Here is a 14,038-nt window from a genome sequence, read left to right as displayed (position 1 = left end):
ATTGCGGCCTCTAGCTTGATTACAATTTTTAATGGACGGACAGACGGACGGACGGACGGACACACATCGCTAAATCGCTTTATCTCGTCGAGATATGAAGTTTGGTATACCACATGAGGGGTCTACGACGAATATTTCGCGGCGTTACATGAATTTTTGGGAAAACAAACTTATTATACCCTTTTCCACATTGTGGTATAGGGTATAAAAATTGCCCGGAGTCGAGATATTTTTTTCGACTCAGACTCCGACTCCAGCAAAATTGCTCGACTCCGACTCGAAAACTCTGTTTTCGAAACCCTGGTTCCACCCAAAGATTATCATAATTTTCTGTGGTCTTTTTCCCGATAAGTGAGAAACTAGCAAAACAATTTTATTTTTCATAATTATCTTCCCAGCCAGAGGCTCAAAAACTTAAAAAGAATCACAAACTGCCAACAACAAAATGTATGCAAATGTAATTAAACTTGGTACACTTCAACGATTATGATGGGCATGTGGCACGCTTTGTTTGTAATTTTTCCCCCACTTCGTTGTTTTCTATGCATTTTACAAACAATGGGTATCTGCTGCTACCAGGGCTGCGGAGTCGGAGTCGGAGTCGGAGTCTGGAGTCGGAGTCTAGCAAATTTTGCTGGAGTCGGAGTCGGATTCTGGAGTCGTGAAAAAAAGCTCGACTCCGACTCCGGGCAAAATGTTTTTTTCTACATTTATCAAAAGAGTTTTTATTTTTTATGATAGAGAGATTAACTTTATTAACATTTTGATAAATCGTTTATTCATTTTATAGGAAATCTATGAGTAAACTTGTAAGCAAAGGATTTATTATATTTAGTAATGTTCCATGACAAAAGAATTATAATTGCATCTTTCAATATGAATCGATTTCTAAATATACCATCACATTTATGACAACACTTATATACACTCTGTAATACTAGTTTTAGATCTCACATATTTATACTTCACAATATAATGTGGAAAAAGTATTATAAGTTTATTTTGTCCACAATTAAGGGGTTATGGTCACTTATTGTGCACGAAAAATGAAATTTTTCATGAATTTTTACAAGTAATCTACCAATTTTTTCCAAAAGATATTGTTTTCATCTGATTTATAATACCTTGAGCTACTTTCAGATTTTTTTTTTTTTTTTTTTTTTTTTTGAAAAATATTGCACAGTTTTCTGACAAATGGCCACCTACGAAACACTGTTTTTACTAAAGCAGTTTGCGGTGACCACTGAAGCTCGAAAACGAATAAACCGATCAGAATATGTTTTTGTGGGATCATTAAGAACATAATAATCGTGTATTTAAGCGAAACGAATTAAAAACAAGTAAAAAAGCGTTAAGTTCGGCCGGGCCGAACTTTTCATACCCTCCACCATAAAATATTCTGAACTAAAATGGAATAATTAGTTTTCATTCCTGACACAAACTTAAGTTGGGTACGTTAAAATGTCAGATAATGTACATACAATGTTTCATTCGGTAGGCCCTTTTTTATGGTGCCTATATGTTGACAATTTTTGGTGGGCTAGAAATTGGGAGATAACGGTACCGGTATATAGGGGTTATAACAAAACATGGACATATGTTGACAGTTTTTGATGGGAGCCTTTAATGTCAAATAACTCCTAATTCGGTTAAAAATTGTAGCTAGAATCCTCAAAATACCGAAAATCGGTACATAACGTGGGAACTTCAAATGTCATTAACAGCTAGTTCGGAGGTATGTGGGCTATACGAAAATATGAACTTAAATGAACAATTTTTTGCAGAATTTTGGTTGGCTTTTAAATTTCATATTACAGAAAGTTCGTGCAAAAAATAGAGCTAAGGTACGGAAAATCGGGAGGTTTGTTTTGGGGCTATACCAAAACATGGACCTACGTTCGGTTAAATATTTTAAGTAAAATCCTCAAAGTACCGAAAATCGGGAAGTATCGTTATATTGGGGCTATGTTAAAAATTGTTGATGAAGATGTGTGGTGACCACTACAACCTTCAAATGTCAAATTACAGTTAGTTCGGTTAAAAATTGTAGCTAAAATTGCCAAATTACTAAAAATTGGGAGGTACCGTTATATGGGAGCTATATCCGAACATGGACCTATGTTGACAATTTTTGATGGAGAGGTGTTGTGACCACTAAGAGGGGGCGGCGGGTGGTACCGTTGTATGGGGGCTATACCAAAACGTGGACCGATATAGCCCATCATCGAACTTGACCTGCCTGCAAACAAAAGACGCATTTTCCCAAAATTTCAGCATTCTATCTCCATTTTGGTGGATGCTAGGATGATTACCACAGACGGACGGACATGCACAGATCGACTCAGAATTTTACGCTGATAAAGAATATATATACTTTAAAGGGTCGCAAATGAGTATTTCAATGCGTTACAAACGGAAAAACAAACTTAATATACCCTCCATACTATGGTGGAGGGTATAAATATGCATTTAAAAAAAAGGGAACTGTAGAAGTCAAAATTTCGCTTTCGTAAAATCTGTAAGTAACAAATTACTGTTGGCATACCCATCTTCATGTTTCGACAAAATAAAACTAAAAAGATATGTGACCCGTCCCACAGAGGGGAAATTTGGGTTAAAAGTTGATCAAAAGTCCTAGATAGCTCATTTATACTTCGATTGATATAATATTTTGCACAAAGCATATCTTCTGCACAAGGATTAATCCTATAGAAAATAATGAAAATCGGTCCAGATTTGGATGCAGCTTCCATATATATTCGCATCTGATATGAGATAAAAATGCACCAAAATCACTGAAATTTGACACATGCAACCTGAACTATCCTTAAAAAACATTGAGCCAATTTTCAAACAAATCAATACAGATGTATATAGTCCCATATACATATATTTCATTCCAAATTTTATTTTTTGAAATTTACTTAAATAAAATTTTTCTCAATTCACATGAGAAAAGCCGTGAATGTTTCTGAATAATGCAAACATATTTGATAGGTGTTGGTTTAGTTTGATAAATTAGAGCCCCGGTTATAACGCGGAGCAAAATTTAGTGTGAGTAAACCTTTCAATTCCATATAAAAATATTTCATATTTTAGTTGAGAAAAATTTGATTTTTTCGGAATGGCGCAAATATGCGCAATTTTTTATGATTGAATCTGATATTTGAGGCTCAATCGCATAAAACATTTCACTATTGAAATTGTAGTAATCTTAAAAATGATCATAAAAAATTTTCATAAAGAGGATATGTATTACCATTATTAAAGAGCAAAGATGTAAAATCAATCTGAAAATTTTAAATGCTAATCTTGTTCGGAGACTGTACAAAAACAATAAATCTTGAAAAATATTAGTTTTCGCGAAAATAATGTCATTTTAATGTTCACCTAATTTAGTTAGTTTTCGAAAATTTACTTTTTGTTTTCAGTAAGGCTGAGTTCAATCGACTGCTGCATTGGATTGGTTAATCTTACAAAGTCGAGGATGGTTATAGCAAATGTAGAAAAGAGTCTGGTTGCCGTTTATCAACATTTTTTCATAAAAAAAACGATTTTCATATTTTGAGTTTTGAGCAACTTTATGCCTATGTTTCCCCTCTGTGCGTCCATACAAAAAAATTTAATCAAACTCGTCAGTTCTACTTGTTTTTAAATTTAAATTGATAATCGGAGGGTATACTCGTACATATATTTCTGCAAAATCTACTGAAACTTTCTAAATTCTTTCTGTTGTTGTTGTTCTTTTTGATATAAGATACAGCAGATTCAATACGGAACATCAATTTTACATCGCATTGCATTACAAATTGTCTTAGAGAAAAGAACACATAAGCATATAGGGTCCTAGTATAGGAAAAGTTGAAAAATTTAGCAAATTTTATTAATTTTTAGTGGTATAGGAAATTACCCTCGGAGTCGACTCCGGAGTCGGAGTCGTGACAAAAAACTGGCCTGGAGTCGGAGTCGGAGTCGAAGGAAAAATGGCTCGACTCCGAAACCCTGGCTGCTACCTCTTCCTCTCCTTGAGTTGTGCTATTTCATGTGAAACAACTTCTTATTGTGAAATCAAGTTTTGCCAGAACTGACAGCAAATACACACAAATTAGGATGAAGGCCGCAAAGTAACCAAAGAAGTTGATGGCAATTGTGATTGTGATGATGGTGATGATGAAAACTTTGTCAGTCTATTGACATGCAAAGACTCTACTATAAAAACCAACTTTAAATTTTTATTAATTTGTAAATGTTTTCCGACAATTTGCTAAGTTTGTTCATTTGTTCTACTCATTTTCTTAAGTATAGTACACATTGACATGCAAAACTGACAGTCATCGAGGTCTATTTCGTGAATATCAAAGCCTAATTGAAAAATTTCTTTTATAATCTCTAAATAATATCGTAAATATTGTATTTCAAACGTTTTTAGCTAAATAAAAGTTGTTATTTGCCGGAAAATTGTCCTTAAAGTACGTTGACTGTCAGTTTTGACTGTTAGTGTGTACTCCCCTTTAGGCTAGCACTTAACAGTTTTGCAGCGATTTTCAGAAAATTGTGTGAAAAACAACCAAATAAAAAACATTATCTATCAGATAGACACTCGGTACCGGCGAGAAACAAAAATTGGGAACAAAATAAACATTAAAGACGCATAACATAAAATTTCAAAACATATCTGTGAAAAATTCTTTAAAAATCTGTTTTCTGCAACTCTTGTCACCGCACTACCACAATAGCCACAATGATGACAACGAAAATCTCCTTGAGTCTGGTCATTGGCTTTTGTTGGATAGCCACTTGTGTTGTTGCAGTACCTCTTAGTAAACAACAACAGCAGCAAAAACAACAAAAGCAGCAAGAACACCATCAGCAACTGCAAATACAAATGCAACAACAAAATCAACAATCACCTCAGCACAACAATTACAAACAACAACTTCAATATCAAATGCAACAAAAGGATAAATTCGAGTATCAACCTGGGTATGAAGCAACAACAACAATACTATCATCAACACTATCAGCAACAGCACCATTTGAATTTACAACAGCAGCAACAATCGCAGCTGTTGCACGAGATACCATCGGCATTGGATTTATTAGCCGATCAACAGTAACACCAACAAGAACAACAACTGGAACAACAGCGACAACAGAAGACGTATTTATCAGTTGAACCCACACAGGTAAGTAAGAAACTTGTTTCAAAAGTTCTATTGAATAATATTAATAATAATATCAAACATAACTGCATATAAACTTAATGTTATGCCAGCATCAATAGTTGTATGAATTGGAATTATTGGGGGAACAGCGATCTGCCTAATATGTCAACAATAAGTTTGGATCTTTTAAACGGATAGACTGCCTAAACAAAATTGTGTCTTTTTTTTTTTTTTTTTTTTTTTTTTTTGCCTTATTAAGGCGAAGGTAATTTTTAGAGTGATATTTGAATTAATTCTCTTTCGAGTTGAGCTATTTAGACCTAATAGGTACATTGAAAAATTAGGAATCCACCGAAGTCCCACACATTCAACCACTATGCTACGTTTCACGGGTGGTTAGACCGATCATCAGGCATATTGAATGGTGTTTTTTAGTGGGTGGACGAAGGCTAAGCTTGGAGACTAGCATTTATATCACAAATCATTCGAAATTTGTATATTCGAATTATTTATTTATTTTAATGTTAGTCATTTAATTCCAAACCTTTCCTATAGTCCGACTTGGCTGGTAACCCTATTTTTCAATGCTTTATTACAAATACTAGGTAGCTTTTTTCCTCCTTTATTTTATTTGTTCTTCTGTATCAGAAGATTTTGATCATCAATATTTGTCATCGGAATCTTTGACAAGTTGATGGTGGCTTAGAACGCTAAGACGCCTGCAACCGTGTCACTTGGTTGTTGGGGTCCCAGGTTCGAATCCCAGCCTGGCTCATGCTGAAATCATTTTTTTGTTTTGCCTTATTAAGGCGAAGGTCATTTTTAGAGTGATATTTGAATTAATTCTCTTTCGAGTTGAGCTATTTAGACCTAATAGGTACATTGAAAAATTAGGAACCCACCGAAGTCCCACACATTCAACCACTATGCTACGTTTCACGGGTGGTTAGACCGATCATCAGGCATATTGAATGGTGTTTTTTAGTGGGTGGACGAATGCTAAGCTTGGAGACTAGCATTTATGTCACAAATCATTCGAAATTTGTATATTCGAATTATTTATTTATTTTAATGTTAGTCATTTAATTCCAAACCTTTCCTATAGTCCGACTTGGCTGGTAACCCTATTTTTCAATGCTTTATTACAAATACTAGGCAGCTTTTTTCCATCTTTATTTTATTTGTTCTTCTGTATCAGAAGATTTTGATCATCAATATTTGTCATCGGAATCTTTGACAAGTTGATGGTGGCTTAGAACGTTAAGACGCCTGCAACCGTGTCACTTGGTTGTTGGGGTCCCAGGTTCGAATCCCAGCCTGGCTCATGCTGAAATCATTTTTATACCCTACACCACTATGTGGTAAGGGGTATTATGTGTTAGTGCATTTGTATGTAACATACAAAAGGAAGCGAGATAAACCCATAGTTCCTTCTAGGGATATACATAGAATCACTTTCTGAGTCGATTTATGCATGTCCGTCCGTCCGTCCGTTCGCAACATACAGGTCGCATTTGTTGACCGATTTCGCTGAAAATTGGGGAATACCATTTTTTTAGCCGTCGGAAGATCAAGTTCGAAGATGGGATATATCGGTCCACGTTTTGGTATAGCCCCCATATAACGGTACCCCCCGATTTACGGTATTTTGACGTTTTCAGCTACATTTTCAGACCGATTTGGCTATAATTTGACATTTAGGGTTCTTAAGTGGCAATAAACATATATAACAAAACTTGTGGACATAGGTCCACGTTTTGGTATAGCCCCCATATAACGGTACCCCCCGATTTGCGGTATTTTGACGTTTTTAGCTACATTTTCAGACCGATTTAGCTATAACTTAACATTTAGGGTTCTTAAGTATAAATAAACTTATATAACAAAAGTTCTGGACATAGGTCCACGTTTTGGTATAGCCCCCATATAACGGTACCCCCCAATTTACGGTATTTTGACGTTTTTAGCTACATTTTCCGACGGATGTAGCTATAATTTAACATTTAGGGTTCTTAAGTGTCAATAAACTTATATAACAAAAGTTGTGGACAAAGGTCCACGTTTTGGTATAGCCCCCATATAATGGTACCCTCCGATTTGCGGTATTTTGACGTTTTTAGCTACATTTTCAGACCGATGTAGCTATAATTTAACATTTAGCGTTCTTAAGTGTCAATAAACTTATATAACAAAAGTTGTGGACATAGGTCCCCGTTTTGGTATAGCCCCCATATAACGGTGCCCCCCGATTTACGGTGTTTTGATGTTTTTAGCTACATTTTCAGACCGATGTAGCTATAATTTGACATTTAGGGTTCTTAAGTGTCAATAAACTTATATAACGAAAGTTGTGGGCATAGGTCCACGTTTTGGTATAGCCCCCATAAAACGGTACCCTCCGATTTGCGGTATTTTGAAGTTTTTAGCTACATTTTCAGACCGATGTAGCTATAATTTGACATTTAGGGTTCTTAAATGTCAATAAACTTATATAACAAAAGTTGTGGACATAGGCCCACGTTTCGGTAAAGCCCCCATATAACGGTACCCCCGATTTACGGTATTTTGACAGTTTTACCTACATTTTCAGACCGATTTAGCTATATTTTGACACTTAGGGTTCTTAAGTGTCAATAAACTTATATAACAAAACTTGTGGACATAGGTCCACGTTTTGGTATAGCCCCCATATAACGGTACCCCCGATTTGCGGTGTTTTGACGTTTGTAGCTACATTTTCAGACCGATGTAGCTATAATTTGACATTTAAAGTTCTTAAATGTCAATAAACTTATATGACAAAACTTGTGGACATAGGTCCACGTTTTGGTATAGCCCCCATATAACGGTTCATTTAAGTTCATATTTTCGTATAGCCCACATACCTCCGAACTAGCTGTTAATGACATTTGAAGTTCCCACGTTATGTACCGATTTTCGATATTTTGAAGATTCTAGCTAAATTTTTTAACCGAATTAGGAGTTATCGGACATTAAAGACTCCCATCAAAAACTGTCAACATAGGCCCATGTTTTATTATAACCCCTATATAACAGTACCTCCCAATTTCTATCCCACCAAAAATAGTCAACATACATAGTTAGATATAGGCACCATAAAAAAGGGCCTCCGAATGAAGCATAAATGTACATAAACATTATCTGACATTTTAACGTACCCACTTAAAGTTGGAGACAGGAATGAAAAGTAATTATTCCATTTTAGTTCAGAATATTTTATGGTGGAGGGTATGAAAAGTTCGGCCCGGCCGAACTTAATGCTTTTTTACTTGTTTTGTTTTGCCTTATTAAGGCGAAGGTCATTTTTAGAGTGATATTTGAATTAATTCTCTTTCGAGTTGAGCTATTTAGACCTAATAGGTACATTGAAAAATTAGGAATCCACCGAAGTCCCACACATTCAACCACTATGCTACGTTTCACGGGTGGTTAAACCGATCATCAGGCATATTGAATGGTGTTTTTTAGTGGGTGGACGAAGGCTAAGCTTGGAGACTAGCATTTATATTTCAAATCATTCGAAATTTATATATTCGAATTATTTATTTATTTTAATGTTAGTCATTTAATTCCAAACCTTTCCTATAGTCCGACTTGGCTGGTAACCCTATTTTTCAATGCTTTATTACAAATACTAGGCAGCTTTTTTCCACCTTTATTTTATTGTTCTTCTGTATCAGAAGATTTTGATCATCAATATTTGTCATCGGAATCTTTGACAAGTTGATGGTGGCTTAGAACGCTAAGACGCCTACAACCGTGTCACTTGGTTGTGTCTTTTTAGCTTCCCGTTCGAATATTTCTTCGTTAGAATAGCCTTCATCTGAAACTTCCAATATTATGTCGTCGTCATTGAAGATGTGAAAACATTGTCATCGTCAATATCTTCTACGTGTTCAGAAAAATGAGAATGGGGATAAATGTAAAAAACAATTATCAATGACAGAATACCTTTAATTTTTCCAGGCTTTGTCTAACAATAACACTAGAGTTGGGCAATCTCGTTCAATTAAATGATCCGGATCACTATCTCGTTCAATGGACACCGGTAATTTCATTGACAAAACTGCGTATACTCTATTTCACACGTTGGTTTTTATGATGTTACTCATTCGATTCCAGTTTCGAATGCATTTCTCGAATATTTGTGTTGTCATCCATGCTTTAACATTATATTCGTAGTCAACCCGCAGTGAATGCACGTTTTTGAAACATCTTGGTAATTTCGATTTCCCAATAACAAGCAATTTCAGCTTAGATGTTCCAGTCATATTCGCTACAATCATTAAAAACGAATGTTGTGTCGAGGCCGAAAACGTTGAATCCAGGGCGCATAAACGCTTTGTTCAATCCCTAAGTTTTTTAGCAAATACATTACACGGTGCTCTTGAATGAAATTTAAATGGAAGGTGCTTACACCTGGGAAGTTCTTGCGGATTCTGAAACTACAATGTTCATAGATAAGAAAAATCAAAAAACAAAAAAAATCGACGGAGCGCTTTTCAAATAAATCGCGATTCAAGTTGTCATTTTTAGGGATTGTTTAGGTTTTCACGATTTTGCTAAGAAACCGCAAGTCCTATCAAAATGAGACTGAAGAAAATGTTGTAGCTATGAAAATTCTGTACAAGATTGGCCTTTACGGTATTTTCGTAGGTTTTACCATTTTTGAGATATTGAAGTTCAAATTGAGACAATGCATTGACTGTATCGCCCCCTTATAAAACAATGTCATAAAGGGTGCGCCTTAACTAACTTTTAATGAAAACCGCTTACACAGGGGAAGTTTTTGTGAATTCTGAAACAGCAATGTTCATAAATGAGAAAATTCCAAAAACAAGAAAAAATCGCTGTAGGGATTTTTAAATAAATCGCGGTCAAAATTTACATTTTTAGTTGTTTTCTTAGGTTTTCACGATTTTGCTTTTAAACCGCAAGTCCAATCGAAACGGAGCTAAAGAAAATGTTGTAGCTGTGAAAATTCTCTGCAGGGTTGACGTTTATGATTTGTTCTCAGGCTGTACCATTTTTGAGATAAAGAAGCTCAGTTTACATTTTTAGATTTTTTTGTTAGGGTTTCGCGATTTCGCTTGAATACGGCAAGTCTTATCGGCATGGGACCTGAGAAAATCTTATAGCTGTGAAAATTCTCTACAAGACTGGCTTATGTAATTTTTCCTAGGTTGTACCATTTTTTTGGATATATAAGTTTAAGTTGGGAAATTGCAGTCATGACATTGTTTTATAAGGAGACGATACAGAATTGAATTGAATTTGAATTGTCCCAATTTCAACTTCTATATCTCAAAAGTTGTAAGAACTACGAAAATATCATTAAGGTCAATCTTGTAGAGAATTTTGATAGCTACAACATTTTCTTTATTCCCATTTTGATAGAAATTGCCGTTTCCAAGGTAAATCGCAAAAACCTAAACAACCCCTAAAAATGTCAACTTGAATCGCGATTTATTTAAAAAGCGCTCCAGCGATTTTTTTTGTTTTTTGATTTATCTCATCTATGAGCATTGCAGTTTCAAAATCCGCAAAAACTTCCCAGGTGTAAGCACCTTCCATTTAAATTTGACTCAAGAGCACCGTGATTAGCTTTGCATTTAAAACAGGACTGTTAATTGGAATGTATTTAAAAAAGGACTGTTAATTGAAATGTTAAGTGTTCGCTGCTGCTTAAGCCATGTTAGTAGGTAATAGTCAATTTCTTCTAATGTGGACTTTCGTATTTTTTATTATTTTTGCAATGATCATCATCTATATTGTTGCATTTCTTTCTATTTTTCAAAAAGTCGTAATTCATTTGTCCAACCCCATCTTCGAAAATGATGTGTATAAGTTTGGCATTTTGTTCTTGTTTGTGTTTGAAAAAAAATATACATTCGTACAACAAAATATTAAGAGAAATGTTTCTTCTTCGTATGGTTCGACTTTATAACCGATAGCAAAATTCAAATATTTCAGAAAAAGCCGACGTTACAACCGACATGGCGGTATAAGTGATGACGTTAAAGCGATATTTATTTTTATGGAATATAAGGCAGAATTTCGGGACTTTTGAATTTCGTCGTTATTAGCGATGTTATAAACGACGACGTTATGAGAGATTTGGACTATAAATACAAATAAATTTTCTTCGAGTATGCGGACTTTAGCTGTTATGTAACACTCCCTCCTCCCCTTCGGCGTATTACTATGTTCCCACAAACATCCAAGGAGGACCAATGCAGACTTCTTCCATATCAATAAGTGCAACTCTATTCATATTAGTTCTATGATATGGGATATGATATGATACTTTTTTCCGACGAGCCTTAACGGTGTATCTGAAGATACCACTGACAGAGAAGTTCTACTTACTTTCGCTGGTGACCCACAGGTCAACATTTGTCCCATATGCCGAACTAAGAAGAGATATAGCTCAGGGCCATATTTTACTCAGATTTTCGTTATCTTTGATCACCAAAAATATTTTTCGGTGTTTTTATACCCGACTCCACATATCGGACTTGGTAAAAGTTGCGTGTTTTGAGTATCTCATATTGTATGTCAAAATGCGTGGGACGCCAACAAATATCTTCCAATGAAAATATAGATGTCAACGGGATATTATGGCGAGGGTCTTGAAAATTTTATGATAAATTCTAGACCTGCGTTAAACAATTTTACATAACACTGTGCAACACGAAAATTATTACCCATATTCTGACACCGCAGTGTGATAGAACACCAAAAATGAGAAGACACGTGTCTCGCCGTTTTTGCCTATCTCATCAACTTTCGCGGTTATAGGCCTCCAAAGGTTTGAGGCTTTGATGTAAAAAGGGTCATTTATTCAGGCCTATATCTTCCAAACCATTAGGAAATTTGAATGTATCTCAGAGGGAAAGTTGTAGTTCTTATCTTAAAGAACAAAAATTGTGAACACATATAACCAATCAAGCTTCATCGGCAAGGTCAAAATCGCCATGGTCAAATTTCTTTTAAAATTGTTTCTCAAGTTTGGTTTACAGCTTTCAAATCGATCAAATTTGAAGCAAACAACCAACTACAAAAATGTACCTCAGATCTCAGTAAACATCTTACTAGAATATACGAACTCTGTAGAAATGGATTTTAATGGTTAAAATAGCAAAACCATTGCGATTTTTATCCTCTTTTCTCATCTTCTGCTCCATAGATATTAAACCGTTGAAAATTCAAGAAAACAATCAACCACAATAGTGTAACAGAGGCTTCAATAAACAAATTTCTGGAATATGCGAAATGTCTATGAACGGTTCTTAATGGTAAAAATACTTTTTTCTCCGACTCTGGTCCAAAGATACGCAACCGCCCAAAAATTAAGGATACAGTCAACTACAAAAATGTACCTAAGATTTCAATAAACAACTTTTTAGAACATATGAAGATTCTAGGAATGATTCTTAGGGCTGAAATTCACGAACAATTGATTTTTTTTAACATTCCTCCTGCTCAGGTTTGGAAATAACAAACTGTTAAAAACTCAAGCAAATTTGACAGGGTTGTTATTTACGGACCTGAACAGGAAAGAATGATCTAAAATAATCGAATTTTAAGCTTGAAGAATCGTTCCTAGAATCTTCATTTGTTCTAAAAACTTGTTTGTTGAAATCTAAGGTACATTTTTGTAGTTAACTGTATCCTCAATTTTTGGGCGGTTGCGTATCTTTGGACCAGAGTCGGAGAAAAAAGTATAAAAATTGAATATTTTCAAAAGATTTTTGCTATTTTTACCATTAGGAACCGTTCATAGACATTTTGCATATTCCAGAAAGTTGTTTATTGAAGCCTTTGCTACACTATTGTGGTTGATTGTTTTCTTGAATTTTCAACGGTTTAATATCTATGGAGCAGAATATGAGAAAAGAGGATAAAAATCGCAATTGTTTTGCTATTTTAACCATTAAGATCCATTTCTACAGAGTTCGTAAATTCTAGTAAGATGTTTACAGAGATCTGAGGTACATTTTTGTAATTGGTTGTTTGCTTCAAATTTGATCGGTTTGAAAGATGTAAACCAAACTTGAGAAAAAATTTTAAAAGAAATTTGACCATGGCGATTTTGACCTTGCAGATGAAGCTTGATTGGTTATATGTGTTCACAATTTTTGTTCTTTAAGATAAGAGCTACAACTTTCCCTCTGAGATACATTCAAATTTCCCAATGGTTTGGAAGATATAGTCCTGACTAAATGACCCTTTATACATCAAAGCCTCAAACCTTTGGAGGCCTATAACCGCGAAAATTGATGAGATAGGGATAAACGGCGAGACACGTGTCTTCTCATTTTTGGTGTTCTATCACACTGTGGAGTCAGAATATGGTTAATAAAACATGACTCAAAAAATTACACACAGTGTAATTTACCCAAGAAATCGATGTTACGGAATATTTCGTAAACCATCATAACAAGAACGGAGAGGATTTTATATTGGATTTCTAGGCCACATTATTTTTGTTCAATATGAATATAGCAAATAAAGTTTGGATCCATCGCACGACATCTTATTAACAAATTCATGTTTAAACAAGTAAGAGAGGGCTGTAGTCGATAACCTACACCACTTGCTCTAGTTTTCGGAATTTATTTTATATTATTGCGACACTTTATATGTAGACAGCGGAATTTTATGCAACCCCTATTTTTGGTCCGATGCATGTCAAATTTTGGGACTGGGCATATTTTAAGCTTCTGATTACATCGCATAGCTGCTTAACGCATTCACACCTTTTCAAGAAAGAATCACCACCAATATGTAGTTATTGCAGAATTTCCCCCTTATCGACTCATCATCTAATCGTCGAATGTTCAGCCCTT

At 34.9% G+C, this 14,038-nt stretch overlaps 1 protein-coding gene across 1 annotated transcript in view; it reads left to right on the top strand.

The window, feature by feature from the left end:
* LOC141398518 (uncharacterized) overlaps nucleotides 1-14,038 on the top strand; it is a 270,439-nt gene that overhangs the window by 36,741 nt on the left and 219,660 nt on the right. Inside the window, exon 2 of the mRNA XM_073975841.1 lies at nucleotides 4,516-5,186. The gene's annotated coding sequence lies outside the window, so the exon portion shown is untranslated. The remainder of the gene's footprint in view (nucleotides 1-4,515; nucleotides 5,187-14,038) is intronic.

Source organism: Musca autumnalis, unplaced genomic scaffold (genome assembly GCF_047663935.1).
Source record: "Musca autumnalis isolate F117 unplaced genomic scaffold, ASM4766393v1 scaffold_3, whole genome shotgun sequence".
NCBI classification, from domain to species: domain Eukaryota; kingdom Metazoa; phylum Arthropoda; class Insecta; order Diptera; family Muscidae; genus Musca; species Musca autumnalis.
The sequence above is the reverse complement of the archived record's forward strand: the minus strand, read 5'-3'. Positions and strand labels throughout refer to the sequence as shown.